The sequence below is a fragment of the Pseudorasbora parva genome, chromosome 10 (genome assembly GCF_024679245.1).
Source record: "Pseudorasbora parva isolate DD20220531a chromosome 10, ASM2467924v1, whole genome shotgun sequence".
NCBI lineage: Eukaryota > Metazoa > Chordata > Actinopteri > Cypriniformes > Gobionidae > Pseudorasbora > Pseudorasbora parva.
In genome coordinates, this window is record NC_090181.1 from 44,170,535 (window position 1) to 44,194,575 (window position 24,041).

At 42.2% G+C, this 24,041-nt stretch overlaps 1 long non-coding RNA gene and 1 pseudogene across 1 annotated transcript; one reads left to right on the plus strand and one right to left on the minus strand.

The window, feature by feature from the left end:
* Positions 1 to 1,130: 1,130 nt before the first annotated feature.
* LOC137091711 (5S ribosomal RNA) lies at positions 1,131 to 1,247 on the minus strand (annotated as a pseudogene).
* A 20,911-nt stretch (positions 1,248 to 22,158) lies between these two features.
* On the plus strand, positions 22,159 to 23,745 carry LOC137090782 (uncharacterized). The gene is made up of 3 exons (XR_010907969.1): positions 22,159 to 23,074; positions 23,183 to 23,265; positions 23,462 to 23,745. It is a non-coding gene; the product is annotated as an uncharacterized lncRNA (long non-coding RNA).
* Positions 23,746 to 24,041: the final 296 nt, after the last annotated feature.

The following is a 24,041-nucleotide window of genomic DNA, read 5'->3' on the forward strand; positions in this document are numbered from 1 at the left end:
CACCATTGACAATGTTAACCCAGAGGCAGATCACCACATACCCTAATCAAATACCATGGATGAACAGGGAGGTGCGACTCCTGCTGAAGACACGCAATACGGCCTTCAGATCAGGAGACGCTCAAGCCTACAGCACAGCCAGAGCAAACCTGAAGAGGGGCATCAAAAAGGCCAAGCACTGCTACAAGCTAAAGATAGAGGGACAATTTTCCAACTCTGACCCTCGACGCATGTGGCAGGGCATTCAGATCATCAGTGACTACAAACCCACCCTTTCCACTCGCGCAGCCACTGATGTCAACTTCCTGAACGAGCTAAATTACTTTTATGCCCGCTTTGAAAGAGACCACTGAGAAACTGCCACCAAGCTCAAACCCTCAGCTGACCACCCACCAATCACACTCTCTTTTACAGATATCTGCAGTGCACTGAGTCAGATCAGTGCGCACAAGGCTGCTGGACCAGACAAAATCCCAGGACGTGTACTCAGGGCATGTGCGGAGCAGCTCGCTGGGGGAATTTACAGACATTTTCAACCTGTCTCTTGCCCAAGCAGCTGTACCAACATGCTTCAAATGCACTTCCATTGTGCCATTGCCAAAACACTCTAGCCCAACGTGCCTTAACGATTACCGCCCTGTAGCACTCACACCCATTATCATAATAATAATTAATAATAATTCATTACATTTATATAGCGCTTTTCTAGACACCCAAAGCGCTTTACATATAGAAGGGGGGAATCTTCTCAGCCACCACCAATGTGCAGCATCCACCTGGATGATGCGACGGCAGCCATTTTGCGCCAGAACGGCCACCGCACACCAGCTGATTGGTGGAGAGGAGACAGAGTGATTAAGCCAATCAGGATATGGGGATTATTAGGAGGCCATGATGGAGAGAGGCCAATGGGCAAATTAGGCCAGGATGCCGGGGTTACACCCCTACTCTTTATCGAAGGACATCCTTGGATTTTTAACGACCAGAGAGAGTCGTGACCTCGGTTTAACGTCTCATCTGAAGGACGTTGCTCTTTGACAGTATACGTAGTTTCCTCATCACTATACTGGGGTGTTAGGACCCACACAGACCACAGGGTGAGCACCCCCTGCTGGCCTCACTAACACCTCTACCAGCAGCTACCTGGTTTTCCCATTTGGTCTCCCATCCAGGTACTGACCAGGCTCAGCCCTGCTTAGCTTCAGTGGGTAACCAGTCTTGGGCTACAGGGTGATATGGCTGCTGGCATATCATAAAGTGCTTTGAGCGGCTGGTCCTGGCACACCTAAAAGATTCTTTACCACCCATATTGGACTCACACTAGTTTGCCTACCGTAGCAATAGGAACACAGAGGATGCTGTCGCAATGGCACTGCAATCTGTGCTCACACATCTGGACAATAAGAACACTTATGCACGAATGCTGTTTGTTGACTTCAGCTCAGCATTTAATACTTTCATCCCAACCAAGTTAATATCCAAACTTGGAGACCTGGGCATCAACATCTCAATGTGCAACTGGATTTTGGACTTCCTGACCAACAGACCGCAGAATGTTCGATCAGGCTCCACCTGCTCCACGTCCATCACACTTAACACTGGTGTACCACAGTGCTTAGCCCGTTTCTCTACTCCCTCTTCACCTCCGATTGCAAACCTGTGTATGGATCTAATTCCATCGTCAAGTTTGCGGACGACACTACGTGATTGGTCTCATCAGCAACAACGATGAGACTGCCTATAGGAAGGTCCTGCACCTGGCCACATGGTGCACTGAAAATAACCTGCTCCTTAACACCACCAAAACGAAGGAGCTCATCATGGAATTCAGGAAAGACTCAAGAGGCACACACGACACCATCCACATCAATTGACGGCTGTTGAGCGTGTCTCCAGTTTCAAGTTCCTGGGGATCCACAACTCGGCGGACATGTTCTGGACAACCAACACCTCCAGCCTGGTCAAGAAGGCTCACCAGCGCCTCTTCTTCCTGAGGACACTGAGAAAGAATCAGCTCTCCTCTCAGGATGCTTTCTGCGCAATAGAAAGCATCCTGACCAACTGTGCTACAGTATGGTATGGGAGCTGCTCTATTGCAGAGCGCAAGGCATTGCAACGGGTGGTGAAAACCGCCCAACGCATCACAGGGACTCCACTACCTGCCATCGAGCACATCCAGAAGAAACGCAGTCTGCATCGAGCTCACAGCATCCTTAAAGACTACTCTCACCCAGCCTACAGACTGTTTACTCTCCTGCCCTCCGGCATACGTTTCAGGTGCCGATCCGGACCAGGACCAGCAGACTAAAGAATCGTTTTTTCCAAAAGCTGTCTCTTTACTGAACTCTAACCATTGTTGACCCAACTCCTCTCATACATGGCTAACTCTCCTCTCCCCCTCACATCTGCCTTTACTTCATTTGCACTACTGGAATGCTCATTTGCAATACAGACTGTTTAATACAGCAACATCTGTTTACTTATGCATCTTGCACTACTCCACCTTAACTTGAATATGCTCATTTGCGCTATATCATCCATTGCGACACTGCTCATCTTAATCTAACTTATTGTACACATTTATTCTATGATCATATTCATAGTACATATTCACCTGTAAATTCTGTTTATAGTAAATTATCTGTATATTATATTTAAATAGTACATTTGAACCTGTATATTCTGTCTATAGCAAAAATCATCTCTATTTATATCAGTACATAACCATGCCCTGCACTTATTCAACGACTGTAAATACTGCACTTTCTACTATTGCACTTCTGGTTAGAACTAAACTGCATTTCGTTGCCTTGTACCTGTTCTTGTGTAATGACAATAAAGTTGAATCTAATCTAATCTAATCTAATCTAATCTAATATAATATAATCTAATATAATCTAACAAAGCCTAAAATATATGTCCTTACTACTGACAATCAATTTGGGTTCAAAAGAAAGCATGGAACTGACCTGTGTATCTATGCTCTTAAAGAGATTGTTTCTAGGTACACAAGCCTGAATACTTCTATATTCTTGTGTTTCATTGATGTGTCAAAGGCATTTGATAGAATAAACAATGAACAATTTTTTGTGAAGTTATTAGATAGAGGTGCCCCTAATTTTTAGTGAGAATATTAGTGTTTTGGTATGCCCATCTAACGTTTATGGTTAAATGGGATAATGTTGTATCTGCTCCATTTCATGTTAGCAATGGAGTGCAACAAGGAGGAATTATGTCTCTTATTTTATTCAATGTTTATATGGATGAATTATCAAACCAGTTAAATACCAGTTGTCTTGTAGGCAATTCGATTGTTAATCATATTATGTATGCAGACGACCTGGTCCTGCTCTGTCCATATAGTGCTGGGATGCAGCAGATGCTGAAGGTGTGCTCTCAGTATGGCATTGACTATGATATAAAGTATAACGCTAAGAAAAGTCACATAAAGATAGTTAGAAGTGATGAGGAACTTTTCCAATCTTTTATTTGTCAGATGGCCCCATTGACATGTGTAAGGAAGTTAAATATTTAGGTCATGTTATACCTGATGATTGGACAGATGTCCAAGGTCTGTCTCATCAGCGCTGTAAAATTTATTCTCAAGCTAATATGCTTATTAGAAAGGTTTTCAATGTGCTCTGATTCTGTGAAGTGCTCTCTGTTGAGATCTTATATCACACCACTGTATACTGCTCAATTGTGGTCTAACTATAAGAAAAAGAGTTTGCAGAGGCTCAAGGTAGCATACAATAATGCAATGCGGTTGCTGCTTTGTGTCCCTTTGTGTCATAGTGCTTGCCATTTGTTCGTGTCTATTAGGGAGCCAACTTGGGAAGCACTCTTAAGACAATTGATGTTTAGTTTTATGTGTCGCCTGGACAACTCAGTGAACCATATAATTGAAGCCCTAGTCAGTCTTTTGAAAAGTTGTTATAGATAAACTTCTAGGTTAAGACTAAATTGATGCAATAGCCTGTATATTCTATTGCCTGTATAGCCGGTATATCCTGTACATTTTTTTTATATGTTGTATCCTCTTTGTATCTTATTGTACTGTTTGATGTGTTATATGGACCTGTGTCTGCAATAAAGTTTATATATTATAACACTTAATAACGGTGTATGGACCAGCAAACTTAGCCTGAAATGGACTAGTTAAAACAGGTAACATGGCCAACACGTATCTGTGCCACGTAGCACTGGCTTCATAAACTCTGTAATGATAACAACCAACATAATCTGTCCTTCCTCCCAATCACTATTAAGTTCAACACACTATGACCTCAAGAGGGATTTAAGAGTCTGGTGGAATTTTTCCAACTCTCTTTGAGTCTGAGGATGGTATGCACTTGAGACATTGGCCCTCATTTATCAATCTTGCGTAGAAACTGGTGTATATGTTGGCGTAAGATTATGCTTACACTCCTCTCATCGCTTGATTTATGAAGCTGTGCGTACCTCTGCAATCCAGGTGTATGCAATACCTGCCCTTGATAAATGTGGCGGCTGAAACCGATCGTCATTAGATTAACACACCCCTATATATTCAAGTCTCCACCTCCCCCACGCCCTCATTTTACGCCATGGACAAACAGAAGACGGCAAAGAAGCGAAACTTCTCCGACGTGGAGATCGGGCGCAGCTCAATCATCTCACTAGTCCACTAGTCAGGGCACTGACTAGGACATAAGCCAATGGGCTGACTCCCTGATCACTGCCCTGACTACTGAAATAGTGAGATGATTGAGACCATCGAGACCATCACCAGGGAAATGGAAAAAAAACCCGAAATTTTTTTATTTGGGAGTTTAAAGAGTGGGATTAAAGGCACAAAATATGGACCCAAATTACGAGTACTATTAATAGTGTGGAGGTTGAGAAGCGCACTCCAGCAGTTTAAATAGCTGTTTGGATGATAAATTAGCATCACAATGCATTATTTTACAGCACGTTTTGGAACAATTAGCATTTAATTTCGTATCACGGCACATGTATTGGGGTGTACGATAGTGATGATGATGTGATGTGGAGTACCATTCATTCACATTAATAATTACATGACAATTTGTAAGATTCTTATTATTATAATTATGATTATTATTCTTAATGACGCTTGTTATTTAGAAGAAGAATGCTGTTTTTATTGATTTTATTATTATTTAAAAGAAGAAGGTAATTTTTATTATTTTTTCAGTCTGAATTATTTTAGTCCCAGTAGCCTACGTGCGCAGCTGCCGGCCCAACGTCAGATAAAGCGCACAGGCTCGCGACTGGAGGAATACATATGCCTACAAATCAAATGCTTTGGTAAAGTCACACAAATTAAACATTGACGTTCATGTTGCACAAAAATAAACAGTGGGTCATATAGTCTAGCATATTTTGTCAGTGCGTTTTGTGGTGTTAGGAATTGTTTTTCTGCGCATTTTCCCACTAACTCAAACGTGCGTACACCACCTCCTGAGCTGGCGTAGGATTTGAGTGTGCCGTACGCCAACGTCCATATTGATAAATCTCAAAGTCACCGTAGGTTTGGGTGTACGCAAGGCGTACGCTGGAAATTTGGTGTACGCACTTTTGATAAATGAGGGCCATTGTGTTTAACTTTTAGTTGGTTCACAGCTTTAAAGGACAACTCCGGTGAGAAATGAACCTAGGGGTAATTAACAGATGGTTACCGAATAGATCGTTCTCTGGGATGCGTTTTAATGAAAATCAAATGTAAAGAGTTTTATCTTTAAAAACAGATTAGCTTATAGCCCTTGTCTATGGGGCACAGGGTAGACACAGGGTGGTAAAATTAAATCGCTAGTTAATACCACTATTACCACTATTTTTGATAGCGGGGTTCCTGTTGCTCGGCCATGGGACTGCCCTGACATATCGGAAGATTTGTAAGACAGCTGCCAGCAAATTCACCCAGCCGCTGTCTGCCGAAATTATAGGGTTCTTCGGGGTTGTGAGTGACCGACTGAAGGTATTAGATCGGAGAGTGACACAGACCGATGAACTGAACTGTTACATCTCAGCTCGGACTGTGGAAACACAGAAAAGAGTGGACACCATCGGAGGACAGACTGGTGAACTTTTACGGATTATGACCGGTCTGGGTATGAAAAGTCACTCCATGAGCCGGACGTGCGCCAGGAACGCTGAGGATCAGTGACTGATTGATTACGATCCGGACAAATTACCGAAGATCAACTAAAATGGATTAAAATTGCTTAATTTCACCCTGCAACCCCCACCTTCTCCCTTTCTCTCGGTTGGGAGGTCAGCTTGACAGCTGGGTCTGCTATCGTTCCCTGTGCACTGCCTTATCTCCCCTCAAGGGCAAGCCACAGAACTGAACTGTAAACATCTTAAGTTATGGCTGACATTCTCACAACACAAACTCAGACTCTTACTCGCACCATACACTCCCACCCCGATCCCATCCCCTCCTCCATCCGTCTGCCTCTTCCCTCCCTTCCTCCCTTACCCAATCCAAACAAAAAGTTCCATCACGTGACCACGTGTGCTGTGTTATGTTATGTTGTGTTTCTTATGCATGTACGTATGCTATGCTTTGCAAAATCTGCATTTTTTTTTTCTTCGGAGAGCGTGTGGCAGCGCTGGTAAATATCTGCAGCCCGGAGGCTTGCTCCAAGAAACAAATTTCGTTGCAGTGTACTTGTACATTTGTAATGACAATAAACTTCTATCTAATCTAATCTAACAAGGCTCAAAATAGCCTCACACTAACACGGTAGCATAATGAGGGTCCCTACATGCAAACCGAAGCATTGAGAACTTTGTAAGTGTACAAACAGTTTAATAAGAAGATAATTTATAAACAAAGTGCCTTACGCGTTCACGGACAGGCACCATCTTTGAAAACAGTCTCAACAAATCAATCCACGAGCGCTGTTCTTAGTGAGCTGGTCGATAGGAATTAAGTTTGTGAAATGTAATAACGTGGACATTTTTAGTTTTATTTATTTATTTTCTCTGTTGTGTTCAGTGTTTTCTTCCGGAAACAACAGACCATATGAGATTCCAAGTCACAGTTCATCACTTAGCAGAACGCTCGTGGCTCGATGATTTGAGACTGTTTTCCAAGATGACGCCTGTCCGTGAACGCGTAATGTACTATGTTTATAAAGTGTCTTCTTAATAAACTGTTTGTACTCTTACAAAGTTCTCAATGCTTCGGTTTGCATGTAGGGACCCTCATTATGCTACTGTGTTAGTGTGGGGCTATTTTGAGCATTGTTAGTGGTGTTAACTAGCGATTTAATTTCACTACACTGTGCCCCATAGACTAGTGTTATAAGCTAATCTGTTTTTAAAGATAAAACTCTTTACATTCGATTTCCATGAAAACGCATCCCAGAGAACGATCTACTCTGTAACCATCTGTTAATTACCCCTAGGGTCATTTCTCACCGGAGTTGTCCTTTAAGCTGGGTGCACACTGTGCGATTTTGGCCACGATTTGGCCATCAGAGACAAATTTAGCAAATCCTAAAAGATTCCTCTGATCCTAGGCTAAAATCTGACGTCTTTGGTCATTAGTTTGACATGTTCACCGGCAGCCGATTAATGAGCGCTGCGATCAAATTTTATCTCAGATGAAATTCTGGCAGTGTCAGAAGATTTGGCGCACAATCCTGTAGTGTGACTTCTCCGACGACGACTCAGTTTTTCGACGACTCAGTTTTTCAAGACAAACTATGACCAAAACGAGAGCTAGAGATTTCTTTGTAGCCAGCATTTCAGTCCCGAGTGTAATGCAGCTTACTGTCACCGGACGCATCATTCATTGATGATATAAAACTATGGATGAGTTTTCTTGTGCGTCCATTTTTAGTGCGCCTTCACTATCGTGCAGTCTGACATTAATGACAACTGAGATCTTACAGTGTGACATGGCTTACATCGGGGATCATGTTCGTACAGTCTGACAAGGGACATTCGCAAAGGATTTTGAAAAATCGCACAGTGTGCAGGACCCATTAGAGAACTTTCTAGACATAAAGTTTGAGCCTTGGTCAGACTGAATAACTTTTGGAATGCCAAAAGTAGATATACAATTTTTCAAAGCCTTTAATATCACTTTTGTTGCAATAGATCTCAAAGGATAAGCTGCACGATAACGGGTGGATTGACACATCTCAGTGAGCAGATAAGCATACCCAGCCTTAGAATGTGGTAAAGGAGTGGCCAATACAGCAATAGGCTGTAAAAGTAGCGTGAAACATTTTTTAGTAGCGTGGTGGTAGCGTCACTGTTTTCTCAATCAAATAGCTTTTCAGTAGTGAAGCTCTTTTGATGATCAAATAGTGTGGTAGCACCCACACAATCTAACGTTACATTTTTCCAAGGATTTCTGGAGATCAAGCTCAAATTGGAAACACAAATGCCAATTCGAGGATATACTTCACTTTCTACGTTCCTTTCTGCCTCACACGGATGCGTGCACGAGCCTTTCAAAGTACTCCTATGGCAGTGAGCGTGGAAAGACGGGTTGGGCGCATGCACATTCGCACCTCCAGTTGGAGTTTGTTTCTGAGCGCTGTTGCACGTGCATCGTACGGCAGGGAAAAAGAGAGACCATCTTTTCAATGCAACATTTGAAAATAATCTATTGTGTCGCTTGAATAAACACCTCTTATTAAAAGCACCGGGTTCCAGCCTGGCCACCTCTTGATATGAATAAATGAAGGAAACTTGTTTCCATGGAGATAGATCACACACACAGTTACTTAAATGTATGCTACATGTTTTGTTTGTTGCCATGTTGGTACTGTTTGGAGCAGGTCTTAATTATTTTGCTACTGTTCTTTGAGCAGAGTTGACTCGTAAATTAACTTACAGTTTGTCCTGCAAAAGTGCCCAAGTCTAAATTGATTACAAATGCAAACGCAGTTACGTATGCATATCATACACATAAAGATGACCCCCCCACCACCACCACCACTACACACACACACACACACACACACACACACACACAACCAGGTATCAAAAGAGTGTTTTTGTTAATATTATGGATCACATGTTTTTGTTGCCAAATTGATTTCGGACAGTTTTTGATTAACTGATAAAGTATGCGTGTCTATTTGCTTGACTTTTATTGATCACAGAGATAGCATTGATTGGAACGAAGTTGGTTCAATATAAAATTAAATAAATAAAAAGTAGCTTAGATGTAGTAAACTACTTTTGCCAAGTTGCTGTAGCTTAGCTTGTTACATTTCCAAGGGGGGTAGCTTCAGTGTATGTGAGATGCCGCTACCCTAGAGCGTGAGAAATACAAATCCCATCAGCCACCTCGTCAGGAATCATCATATATATCATCTCCGAATCTAAACCACCATAGTTAAGATAAATTGAGACTTACCACAAGTAATTTCTCAAATTACTTTAACCTCTGTATGCATCACAAACACAGATACAGAAGAAACTACAACAACAACAGTGCCGTCTTATGAAAAATGAGAGACTCCAGCTAACTATAAACCCAAACTAACAAACCTACCTGATCTTCAAAGGTGTACGGGGCTTGAGGCGCCTTTAAATGCTGAACTTACGGACAATTGGTAATGAAACCTAAAGCCTGAAGCATACCCCCAACCTCCTTCAAAAATAAGAAAGGCAAAATAACAAATGAAAACAACAAATAGGATTAGAGATGGATTACAAACCCAGCTGAGAACACTAACTTCCTGGAGTCTACTCATTTATATAAGTGAGCACACTAAACATATTGCATTTACCTAACCATGTAGCATCCTGGACGAACCCCCAATTTTATGTTATGACCCACTCGTTTAAAGTCGCAACTTAAAAGGGGGAATCGGACAACAAAGTCTAGTGAATAAAAATGTATTAAATTGAAATAACACAACAAACAACACATAGGAATATGAATAAACAGAAGTCTAGGGATAACAAAGAAACAAATGTAACAGAATATAAATGTGTGCTACATGACTTAGGAAATACCAACAAAAGACAAATGATAAGTAAACGGTTAGAGCTTACATCCTGCACAGAGAATATCTATCCCACAGAAAGTGCCCCCTGATGCTAGTCTTGTTCGAGATCCATTGGCGCTGTGAAGACCGATCGGTGTATGACATTCAATAACCGCAAGAGAGATTCAAAAGCACAAGGAGCCGTTTGCTCTACAATCGTTCTAGCGGTACTTTGATGTCATATACTGATCAGTCTGCGCAGCGCCAATGGATCTCGAACAAGCCTAATGATACACACCACTCTTATACTAACTCTAATTAATTCTCAATTTACACAGGAGAACCAATCAGAAACTCCCCCATTCTGCCCAATAGGAAAACAGGGAGACTTAGGGTTGTCACACTGACGGGGTGCAGCAGCAGCAAGAGCAAGCGGCCCATCATTTTCCATTGCAGCTGTCTAGATGCATATTATTGTCTAATGCGATGTTTATTTTTCGACCCTGCTTGGAGAATTCATCAGCAGGTCAACAGAGAGAAAGCCAGTTTTAGAAAAGTGTGAAGCCCTTGGGAGCCCAAACTATTATTTTTCTGAATGCTGAATGATATAGCCTAATGTTATGTAATAAAGGCTTGATTTGTTGATTGTTTCTTAACAATTAATATGCTGCATGTGTTTATCCAGTCTAATTGAAGTGTGAGTCTCTCCCCCGACTTTCCCAACAAAAATCCCATTCCCTCTTAAAACTGACATTACTGAGCTATATGCATTTAAAAGTACAGCCTTTTAAAATGGTACAATGGCATTGCTCAGTTCAACGTGTTGGGAAATCGGGCATTTTGTCCCGATTTGGGTTTAACAGATAACATCCCTACATACATTTTTAAACACAAACAATTTAAATACATAAATAAATTCACAACTAGTAAAAACGATTAAACAATTTAACTAAGTAAACAATTATCTGCTGATCAGAAAAAAAAAAGAAATATATTAGCAGCTTAAACAGTCAGCCACGATCTCAGATAATAACGTCCACAGAGGAAGATGGATTAAAATAAATGTATTTAATCAAACAAACTCAGAGACAGCCCTTCATGGATTTCCTCAAGCCTGAATAGTGTATAATTTATTCTTCTCACTGTATTCATTCTTTTATGACTCGTTTAAGTCTCGTTTATGTTAGTTCAACTCCCCTTGTTTTCGTTATCTTTTTTTTTTCTTTTTTCTTTTGTTATGGGTATATTGTCTGGTTTTCCTTGTTTTCTTACATTTGTACACTATGCTAAATTAAAAAAAATAATAAAAATAAAATAAAAACTCAGAGAATGTGATACACAAACAACAACCAATCCAGGAAGAGAAATAAGAAACTTAAAACAAACTAAAAGACTAAAGCTGGGCATACACTGTGCGATTTCTATGGGATTTCAGCAAGGTTACCTACTCACACTGTACGAGTAGATCGCATGCGATGTAAAGCCAGAGCTCACGATTGATGTGCTCTCACTGTGCGGTCCGACCGTCGAGCGCGTCTTGACTGCTCACACTGTACGGGTGAAACATGCGCAATAAAACCCCCGTGGCGACGATAGACCATGGTGTATTAAAGAAAGGTAGCCTATCAAATGCATCAGCTATTGATATCAAGAGTATTAAGAATTTATGTATAAAATTATTATTATTATTAGAGTAGGCCTACTTTTATTATTAAATCGATATTACATTAATTTGCCCCCCTCCCCCAACAATAATGCATAATCGACACACTGCATACTAAAATAATAGATAGATTACTCCTCACTATTTAAAAACATTTAGCCCGATTAAACAAGGAATTATAGGTCTAATTATATGATTATAATGTCAGAACACTGCAATAATAATAACCGTCTCAATGAAAAGGCAGATTTATCTAAAAACAACTTGTTTAATACAAAATGGGCCTACTTCTCTTCTATTTTTTTTCTCACAATATGGACCAAAATAGAAATATTAAGAAAATAAATAAGAAAGAAAATAAGGCAATAGGCTATGCGTTATCAGTATGTTGAATTACATTTATCTCTCGTTGTCTGAGAATATGCTCCGAAAGCTTGTCAGATTTTACTTTCACTTTCTGTAGTGAATAATTGACTGCGTTTAAACTGCGCATTGCGTGATATCCACTGACTCGCGTTCATGAAGAAAAAGAACACATTGCAACATGACATTGTGTCAAGATGGAGAAGGTTAAATATTAATTAATATTAAAAAATAAAAATAAAATGTGAAAGTAAAACAAGTAGCCTAGCTAAATTAATGATCAACTAGCTAAATTAATAATATGCACTGGATATATACAACACAAACTGGAGGCACAACAGTTTACTTAATTTCTGCTATTTGATAGCTGCCTACATAATTAAAGATCTCCCCCTTTTCGTTTTTTCCTTAATGCTTTAAAAAATTAAATGGTTGAACTTCTGCTTTCGCGCAGGCGCAGTGAGGGGAAATAGGTCAATCAGTTTGTGGCTTTGCTTCAACTGTGCGATAACCTCACGAGGGGCGAGCAGAATTTCTGACACGCCAGAAATTCATCCGACCATCCGATTCCCGATCGTGAGAGGTTTGTCGCCCCTTGTTTCCCCCTGTACACTGCACGAACACCTCGCGACAAACGACGCACGATAAATCTGAAAATCGGCCCGACCCAAAAAAGAGTCGCACGAGTCAGAATTCGGCTCGAAATCGGACGAAAATCGCACAGTGTATGCCCGGCTTAACGGGTGTGATGATTAGATGAATTACCATAGAAACTAATGATGGCGGGAAACATGAACAGTGACAACAGGAGATAATAATGAGAAGCAAAAAGTCATGATAATGAAACTAAATGAGCAAATGACTGAATATCCCTGACACAGACAGTCAATTCATCAAACATTAGTGCAGTTGTGCTTGCGATGCAAAGGTCATGGGTTTGATTCCCAGGTAATGCATTAATGGTAAATGTAAACCTTGCAATGCAATGTGATTCACTCTGGGTCATAGCATCTGGAAAATGCATACATGTAAATAATAAATTCCTCTGAATTAGTAAAAGTTCATTTCCTTGAGCATTATTTCTGCAAACCACCCAAGGCTGATTACACAAAAAAGAGATGCAAATTAATCTAGTCAAGACTGAATACATTTTGTATAGCAACTACAGCTGTTCTGTTTAACCAGTTGAAAGGAAAATGTTGTGCATATGATCCCAAGTTTAATGTTTTTCAAAAACGTTATGATAACTATAAGTGTACTCTTCATGTTCAGTAGATATATCCCAGAGACTCATCCTTTTCTTTATGTCATGATGAAATTTAAGTAACAACAGATCTTTTCTTCTGCATTGTGATTATTAAAAAAGAACAATGAGAGGCTCTCAGTTGTATCTCTCATTGGTTGGATTTTGAATTAATGTGAGATTGTGGAGGGTCAGGGTTTAAGCAGAATATTGGTCGATGGAAGTCTTGTATACGTCACCAAAAAGAAGTCATGTCATTTCACCGGAAAAAGTGATTTATGCTATTTTGATTAAACATTACAAGGTCATAAAACAAGGTCCCCATGAGAGTTGATTGATTAAGAAACATAGTAAATGATGCTTACTTGAACGTGTACAAATGCTTCATTATAATGTTTGGCTTATGTCTAAAGGAATTATATTGATTAAGATCTTTATAGTGTTTACTTTGTTTTAATGTTTTTAATCCCTGGGGGAAAAAAGTATTTTTCTGTTTTGTTTTAACTAAGTCAATTTTAAGTTTGAACCAACATTAATATATTTTCAGGATAATAATACATTTGGCTGTAACAAATTAGAGTATGTTTTTAAATTAGTCCAAGATATATATTTTTTTTTTCAGTATAGTTAGTGTACAGCAGTCAGGAACCACAGGATTTTTGGTTTATTTTTTGGTTCATAGCAACAGATTTGCCCCTCTTACCCATGCTAACATGTTTAACAAGGCAATGCAACGAACAGGGAAGTCTTTATATAACTTTGTTTATTTAAGCTACATTTATTTATATATATATATATGTGGTGTGGCAAGCAGCGGGGCGAGGGACCACGAGAGCGGGCCGGTGACGAGTGGTAATGAGTACCAGCTGCGTGACACACCGGTCTCGTCTCACGGCCAAGGGACGGGAGCAAAAAAGGAGAAGCAAGGGCAGCAGAAGACGAGAGAGGACCAGGCCTGAACTTTATGTTGAGTTTTGTTATGTGTATGTGGGCAGTCGTCCGTGAGGGGCTGCCCGCGGTTTACTTTCGTTTTGTTTATTTCTTTGTACATTAAAAAGTTGTTGAACGTTCGCCGGTTCCCGCCTCCTTCCTTCCCATCTACGAACTTTATTACTATATATATATATATATATATATATATATATATATATATATATATATATATATATATATATATATATTATTACAATATATATATATATATATATATATATATATATATATATATATTAGGGGTGTTACGGTTCACAAAAATCACGGTTCGGTTCGATACACTGATGTCACGGTTCAGTTCGGTACGGTTCGGTTCGGTACGTTTTAGGTACATTAAAAAGAAAAAAAATGGCAGATAAATTACCTTTTTTATTATTTATTAAAACTAACAAAGTATGATTTGTATTTTATTTATTTTTTTACATTGAACAAAGATGGAGCTATATACTTTACCCATCTTCTATGTAGTTGCAGAAATAGACATTAGCTCTTTAGAATAGCTCTCTCCACACTTTTTTCACACACTACTGCTTCTGTCATCCCTTTGGCCAAATCCTCACTTGTGTGACTCTCAAGGGGGCGTGTCTGTTCAGCTCCCATTCATCGGTAATGTAATGTGCCGTTACATTCAGGTAGCTTTGTGTAGCCCTTGACGTCCAGCCGTCTGTTGTCAGAGCAACCGCTGTTGCTTTGGCCAATTGGTTCTCTATTTGGGCTTTTGTTTTTTAGTACAAAGCAGGAATTACTGGCTGAAATGGGCTTGTGAAGGAACATTGTAACGGGGCTCAATTACTTTAAGCACGTTCTTAAAACTCCGTCTGCAGTGCGTATGCGGTGCATTTTGCGCTGCATATGCGGTGCAGGAGCCGCACGCCCTGTTGTCCTTTCACATATGTTGCGTTTTCAGTCCGCAACCGTTAACATTTGTACAGAAAAAATATGCACCGCACAGGCTACGCACTGCAGACGGAGTTTGTGTGAAACGGGCGTAAGGTCTCATTTCTGCGGCTATAAATGTCTTTTGCCATTAGAATAAGTTGGAAATGTCGGTCTAAATGCTGCAGGGATAGTTTGTGGGATAGTTTGTGGCTGTTTTTTCTTTTTATCGTCTTGTTGTCGGCGTAAATGAGTTGATTGACATGAATTATTCCCACTGCTGTAGGCTACCATCATGTAGCAAATGCGACATACCATTGTTTTTTTTATCCATCACTCTTGCCAACACCATCATAGCTTACAGAGAATCCAAAGTTCACCAACACACCAGACCCGTTGGTTATTGGAGGATCTTCTATTTCTGGTCTGTTAAACGCAATAGCCATTTTGCAATGAGCATTCCGCGTGTACCGAGTAAGCGAGCACCTGACTGACCAGCCTATTTGTTTTTTTGTTTTTTTCTCTTAGGCGGTGTCAGGGGCATTGTCTTTTACGTCGTTTTGGTTATTGGGCTACCTTGTTGAACGCTATTATATTTCACACACTTTTTTATTTTCCAAATCTAATTTAATAGACCAAGAACCGTTCGTTACATAATGCGTACTACGTACCGAATCGATCAGCCTCGTACCGAACGGTTCAATACGAATACGCGTATCGTTACACCCCTAATATATATATGTATGTAACCGGGTAGGGAATATCCTGGTAGTTGATCAATTTCACCGGTGATTACTCTAATGTGTGTATGACACAGCTGTGTGCGCTGTCCCCTTTAAGAGCGTGCACGCGCAGAGAGAAAAAAATGTGCGTCAGACTGAGAGCGCAGTGAGAGAAAAAAACAGAGTTACACAGAGAAAGAAATAGTTGATAAAACTGTTAAAGAGAGACACTCTCCAGTTTAATTTCGACTTGCAGATCTGTGGTGAATGCAATAGTGTGATCGGATTGTGTAGATGGTGTAAAACGCTGTGTATACGAGTGTTGTGTTCCTGCATGCGAGAAATCTCCAGTGGGGGAGGGGAATTCGGACCTCATCAACGGAGATAGAGCGTGAGTTGATCTAAAGTGTTATGGAAGTTGTTAAAAGGTTAAAATAACGCTGTTTATTATATATGTTAATGGAACATGCAGTAATTATTGTTCTTTATACTGTATTAGAGGGGAGAACAGCGATAAGTTTTTCTGTGCGCTTCAGAGTCTCAATAAGAGTGAGTTTTGCTCATTATATTCTTTTGAAGTGTGTTTATGAATAGTATTGTACACTGTGTTAAGCATATACTATTTTATTCAGTCTAGTTACTGACTGGTTTCATCAAAAGGGGTTGAAGTGTAATGTATGTAATGTATTCATGTGGTAAAATGTGACGATTTCTCATGTATGCTGTATTTTATTTATTCCTTTAGGCGCATACAAGCCCCTACCGTTGTTTTGCACACCTTGTATTTATTTTTGAGATTATCATTGTGAAGAACCTTTTCTTTTCTTTTTATTTCATTTGTTTTTGTAATTCTGGTACTGGTTTGTTTCCCACTCTCACTGAAGTCATTTGGGTGGTTTGATTATTTTTGTTATATGCCAGCTTCGTTTTATAAATTGGAAGTGTCTCACCAAAAACTTTTTGGGACTGTTTTCTTCCCTAAACAAGAAAAACATTAATGCTGTGTCTCCTTTGAGGCTCAGTCCGGAATAAAAGAATCCTTTTTTTTTTAGATGTCATGGCTGTGTCCTATTTTCTGATAAGAGAAGACATTGAATGGCCACATCTAATTTTGGTGTCAGAAGTGGGATTCTGTTTTTTGTTTGGGGTTGGTTCTTTTGAGCCAAAACAGTGTTAAAGTAGTAAGGTGCAAACAACGGTAGTGGTTAAGAGCAACTGAGTGCAATAAGGACCTGCAGAGGATCGTGTACCATCCTGACAGAGACTGTGGGAGGACCAAGGGCCAGCACGCCAGGACAGCTGCGTGTAAGGAGATTTTGAAGGACAGTGCTTGTTTAACTGACTGCTTTAGAACTGAGACTGTCTACAACGCCGAGTCATGGACGTGGAGGGCATGGACGATGCAGCCGGCCAGGCTGAGGACATTCAAGGTGCGGGTGCTGCAGCTCCTGAAATGGACATTGAGGGAGGTAACCCCATCTCACAACTACAGTCACAGATACTGGAGTTAGGACGTAGACATGATGAAGTAATGTCGACCCTTTCTAACATGACTAATATGCATTCTAGATCTTATGTGTATATCCCAAGAGAGAGACAAATTGTACCTTTCAGTGGGGATCCAGGTAAAGATTGCCAAAATGTTGATGAGTTCATTGAGGAGCTTGAGAGGGTCATCAGAGTGAGGGGTTTGAATACAGAGGATCAGGTAGATTTTATCCTCTCCCACTTAAGGGGTTCAGCTCTAGATGAAGTCAGATTGTGTATGGGAGGGGAGGATAAGTCACCCCAAGATCTGTTCTCCTATTTGAGAGCCGCCTTTAGGGAAAAGCGGAGCACCCCCCAATTGCTGCATGCATTTTATGCACGAAAACAATTAGACGGTGAGGATTTTCGTGATTATTCACATGCTCTGTCATTGTTGTTAAATTCTGCACTTCAGCAGTCACCCCATATCGTTCCAAACATGCAGCTGGCCGTGAGAGATCAGTTTATCGAGGGGGTGAGGGATTCCACTCTCAGGAGAGAACTGCGCAAGTTGGTTCGAGAGCGACCTCACGCTACATTATTTCAAGTCCGTGAAGAGGCCCTTATGTGGTTTTCGGAAGAGCGACCCCGTTCAGCTAATGTTGCTAGAAATCGAAACCTAGTGGGTGTGAGCGAAAATGTAGAGCATGCGAGGATTACCGCCACTGAACCAAGTGACTTGACTGTAGCCCTACAAGAAGTAATTAAGGTAATTACACAACAAGGGAAAGCAATCGGGGAACTTACCAGTGCTGTTCGTGATCTCACCGTCCAGAGGTCCAACCCAAGTGGCGAGAAACCTTGCAAGGCCAGATTTAAGCCAAAATATACTCGTGATGGCCAACCCATTTGTTTAAGGTGCGAGGGCATTGGACACATAGCCCGGCAATGCACTGTGCCACGCTTCCAAGAAAACCCTGTGCCAGCGTCAGCCGAGTCCCAGAGTCTTCAGGGAAATGGTGCGCCTCCATTGCGACGAGCCGAGCAATGAGAGGTGGCACTAATGGCTCAAAAAGTGGCACCCTGACTAAAGAGCGATTCCTGGAGCGTGCAGTGGGCAAGTGCCCAGAAGTAGAAATTCACATTGGAGGGGTAGCTGTCAGGTGCCTTTTGGACACTGGCAGCAACGTGAGTACTTTAACAGAGAGTTTCTTTAAAGAGCATCTTCATGGAGAAGATAAAGACATGCATTGTACGACCAAGTGGCTAAAGATCACAGCTGCTAATAGGCTGCCTCTTCCCTACCTTGGATACGTTGAACTTGATATCGAGGTAATGGGGTTGATGATACCTGGATGCGGGTTCCTGGTGATACGTGACCAGGACGATGGAGAAACTGACTCAGCGCCCCCAGCCATTCTTGGCATGAACATAGCGCAGCGTTGTAAGCAGTTAATTTTGACGGAGTTCGACCATGCTTTGGAAGGCACTTTGGATGCTGACTGGAGAGCTGCCTTTAGCAAGGTTCAAGAGGCTACCCCAGTGGAGGCGACCTCTATGGTCCGGGTGGCAGGCACACTTAAGTCGCATGTACCTGCAGCCTCTGTGGCTACAATTCAGGCTAGAACACACAAAGAACTGGTTGGAAACAGAGGCTTAGGTTTGTTTGAACCAGGTAATACATCGTTGCCAGGTGGTCTGGTCCTGCTTCCTACCTTGGTGTCACCCACTCAGCGTGTGTTTTCAGTGCAGGTAGTAAACTTGTCACCGGAGGATGTGTGGTTGCCACCTAAGATGAAACTCGGGATACTTGCTCAGGGTCTTCGCTTTGAGGATAGCTCCTGTGAGGTTACATTCCATCGGGTCTCCGCTGATCATGAAGAAATTACAGTGAGCCAGAGGTTAATGACAGCGGTTGGGAGTGACCTCCAATGTCCATTGGAGAAAGTTCGGATAGGGGGTACTCCTGCACAACAGGCAGAGCTGAAGGCACTACTGATGAAGTATCTGGATGTGTTTGCTGTCTGTGACGAAGACCTTGGTTGTACTGACCTGGTGAAGCATGAGATTCCCCTGAATGATGACCTCCCGGTCTCACAGCCATACCGGCGAATACCCCCAAACCAATTTGAGGAGGTAAAGGACCATATCTCTGGGCTGCTCAAGAAGGGTGTCATCCGAGAAAGCTCTAGTTCATACGCATCCCCGGTGGTGTTAGTTCGCAAGTCGGATGGGAGTCTCCGGCTATGCGTGGACTATAGGAAGCTGAACTCTAAAACTAGACGTGATGCATTCCCGTTGCCACGAATAGATGAGAGTCTAGATGCTTTGAGCAGGGCTAAAGTGTTCTCTTCTATTGATCTTGCAAGTGGCTATCACCAGGTGGCAGTTCATGAGAAGGACCAGCACAAAACAGCTTTTGTTACACCGTTTGGGTTGTATGAGTACCACCGGATGCCATTTGGACTCTGTAATGCGCCGGCAACATTCCAGCGTCTCATGCAAGCCATAATGAGTGATCTGGTCTTTCAGATGGTACTTGTCTATTTGGATGACTTACTTGTCTACTCAAGTACATTTGAAGGACACTTAGTGAGGCTTGAGACAGTGTTACAGAGGTTGAGGGAAGCTGGACTAAAGGTTAAGGCAGAAAAGTGCCACTTTCTGCAGTCCGAGGTAAGGTTCCTGGGCCATGTTGTGTCAGCTCAGGGGGTGTCTACAGACCCAGACAAAGTGAGTGCAGTGAAGCAGTGGCCAGTACCTAACACCGTGAAAGAACTGCGATCCTTTTTAGGGTTCTGCAGTTACTATCGGCGATTCATTGAGGGTTTCTCTAGGATGGCAGGTCCGCTCCATGACCTGGTAAACACTTGTGTCCGCCCGGGGAGTGTTGCCCAGGCCAATATATTGTTCAAGGACTCCTGGACGACAGAGTGCCAACAGGCCTTTGAGCACCTCAAGGAAAAGCTTACCTGCGCTCCAACACTGGGGTATGCTGACTTCGCCCTACCTTTTGTGCTAGAGACTGACGCCAGTAACCTAGGATTGGGCGCTGTGCTGTACCAGCAGCAAGAGGGAAGGAAAACTGTGATAGCTTATGCAAGCCGGAGGTTGAGGGGCGCGGAACGAAATGACAGAAACTACAGCAGTATGAAGCTGGAGCTACTGGCACTCAAGTGGGCAGTAGTGGAGAAGTTCAGGAGTTACCTGCTGGGATCTAAGTTTACTGTCCTAACAGATAACAACCCCCTGTGTCATCTCAACACGGCCAAGTTGGGTGCCGTTGAACAGAGGTGGGTTGCACAGCTTGCGGTTTTCGATTTTGAGGTACAGTACCGCCCTGGACGGTGTAACACTGCAGCCGATGCTCTCTCACGAAGACCAGGGCTGGAAAAAATGGAGGTGGTAACTGAGGACTCAGAGTACGATGGCTGTGTGGCTATTTGCAGTGGGCTACGCTCGGGAACTGCAGTGGAGGCCGACCTATTAGGGCTAATAGCAGGGCCTAGAGAGGGAGATACAGGACCACTACAATCAGCCATGGATGATGAAGGGACTGAAGTGGAACACCTCCTGGAGAATACACCAACATTACCTGGATATACGAGAGATGAGCTGCGTCAGTTCCAAGAGGCAGATCCGTCCATCAGCGTGCTTAAGTGTTTTTGGGGAAGGAAGAGGAAACCCACAGGTCGTGAGAAAAGAGGCCTAGCTCGACCGGTGCTGTTGTTACTTAAACAGTGGGACAGGATCCAGGAGAATGAAGGGCTGTTGTACAGAGTCATCGACGATGCCTTCCTTGGGGAATGCCGACAGTTACTGCTCCCTGCATGTATGGTCAAACTGGTGTTGCAAAGTGTCCATGACCAGATGGGGCATCAGGGCATAGAGAGGACACTAGGCCTGCTCAAGCAGCGTTGTTATTGGGTTGGGATGGGTGATGCTGTGGATAAGTGGGTTAAGAAGTGCCAGCGATGTGTGCTAGCCAAAATGCCGCAGCCCAAGATACAGGCGCCTTGGACCCCGTTCTTGGCGTCACATCCATTGGAGGTTGTCGCAATGGATTTCACCACACTAGAGCCTGCGTCGGATGGGCGGGAGAATGTCTTGGTTGTGACTGATGTCTTTACTAAGTTCAGCCAGGCATTCCCCACCCGCAACCAGAAGGCGGACACTACCGCTAAAGTCCTCTTAAAAGAATGGTTCCTCAAGTATGGTGTGCCGCAGAGTCTCCACTCAGACCAGGGGAGGAACTTTGAGAGTGCCGTTATTGCAGAGCTCTGTAAGCTCTATGGGGTGAAGAAGTCTCGCACTACACCACATCACCCCCAGGGAAATGCACAGTGTGAGAGATTCAACAGAACTCTGCACGACCTCTTGCGTTCATTGCCCCCTGACAAGAAAAGGAAGTGGCCAGAGTACTTGCCTGAGCTGGTGTATGCCTACAATGTAACTCCCCATTCCTCCACCGGTTACTCCCCTTACTACATGCTGTTTGGAATGCAACCACACCTACCAGTAGATGCCTTGTTGGGTCAGGAGTCAGGAGGCGAGATGGAGCCTACCTGGTTGTCTGTTCATAAGGAACGGCTTCGGGATGCTCACGCCAGGGCGCGAGAGTATGCTGAAAGGAAAGCTGCGGACCGTGTTGGAAAACGTGAGAGTAAGGTATATTGCCCAGAGGTAGCGGTTGGTCATCAGGTATACTTACGATATCGTCCCCCAGGACGGAACAAGATCCAGGATGCCTGGGCACCTACAGCATACAGGGTGGTGGAAGTACATGGTACTACTTACACAGTGGAACCGGTGGCAGGAGGTCCTGCAAAAAGAGTGCATAGGTCGGACATCAGGCCCTGTCCGAGAACAGTCCCAGTGCCAATGCCTAGAAGAAAGGTGAAACCTGTGGAAGTACCTACCTCTGAGTTGGAAGAGACACTGTCGTTGGATGCAGAATGCGTGCTGGTGGAGGAAGCCAGATGGACGGAGGAGGCTTTGGTGAACCCAGTGCTTGAGACATTGCAGCAACCAGTTGCAGAGCCAGAAAATGATGCTGGAATAGGGGAGGAGGAAGCACAAGAGGACAATGATGAGGCACCAGTGGAGGGTGAGGCAAGTGGTGTCGAAGAGCTCTCTAGGCCAGTTCCTGTTCCCCGAAAGCTCAGAGCAGAGAGCGCCCAGGTGGAGTCACCCCGTCTTTTCCCTCGCAGGACCCAGCGTTCCACTGCTGGGGTTCATAGTAATCCAAACAGGCTGCCTAAGTCTACTTGTAATGCTGTGACCTTTAGTCCCGATGTTCTCTCTCAGGTGTTGGCTGGTATAGTCTTGTACACATCGGGGAAACTACAAGGAGCAGTGGATGATTGAAGGATGTTTGCAGTCATCGAGGACGTTGACTGTAGGCAGGGGAGAGTGTAACCGGGTAGGGAATATCCTGGTAGTTGATCAATTTCACCGGTGATTACTCTAATGTGTGTATGACACAGCTGTGTGCGCTGTCCCCTTTAAGAGCGTGCACGCGCAGAGAGAAAAAAATGTGCGTCAGACTGAGAGCGCAGTGAGAGAAAAAAACAGAGTTGCACAGAGAAAGAAATAGTTGATAAAACTGTTAAAGAGAGACACTCTCCAGTTTAATTTCGACTTGCAGATCTGTGGTGAATGCAATAGTGTGATCGGATTGTGTAGATGGTGTAAAACGCTGTGTATACGAGTGTTGTGTTCCTGCATGCGAGAAATCTCCAGTGGGGGAGGGGAATTCGGACCTCATCAACGGAGATAGAGCGTGAGTTGATCTAAAGTGTTATGGAAGTTGTTAAAAGGTTAAAATAACGCTGTTTATTATATATGTTAATGGAACATGCAGTAATTATTGTTCTTTATACTGTATTAGAGGGGAGAACAGCGATAAGTGAGATCGCACGTGTGCCAGCTTTCATGTGAGCTTTTTCTGTGCGCTTCAGAGTCTCAATAAGAGTGAGTTTTGCTCATTATATTCTTTTGAAGTGTGTTTATGAATAGTATTGTACACTGTGTTAAGCATATACTATTTTATTCAGTCTAGTTACTGACTGGTTTCATCAAAAGGGGTTGAAGTGTAATGTATGTGATGTATTCATGTGGTAAAATTTGACGATTTCTTATGTATGCTGTATTTTATTTATTCCTTTAGGCGCATACAAGCCCCTACCGTTGTTTTGCACACCTTGTATTTATTTTTGAGATTATCATTGTGAAGAACCTTTTCTTTTCTTTTTATTTCATTTGTTTTTGTAATTCTGGTACTGGTTTGTTTCCCACTCTCACTGAAGTCATTTGGGTGGTTTGATTATTTTTGTTATATGCCAGCTTCGTTTTATAAATTGGAAGTGTCTCACCAAAAACTTTTTGGGACTGTTTTCTTCCCTAAACAAGAAAAACATTAATGCTGTGTCTCCTTTGAGGCTCAGTCCGGAATAAAAGAATCCTTTTTTTTTTAGATGTCATGGCTGTGTCCTATTTTCTGATAAGAGAAGACATTGAATGGCCACATATATATATATATATATATATATATATATATATATATATATATATATATATATATATATATATATATATATATATATATATATATATATATATATAAACTAAACAAAATTGAATTTTTTAGTTGTCAAAATTTAATATAGCTTTTGAATTAATTCACTTGGTGCCATCCCTCTGTCTAAAGATACAGTTTCTGTCATAATCACCATGATGATAGGTTAAGA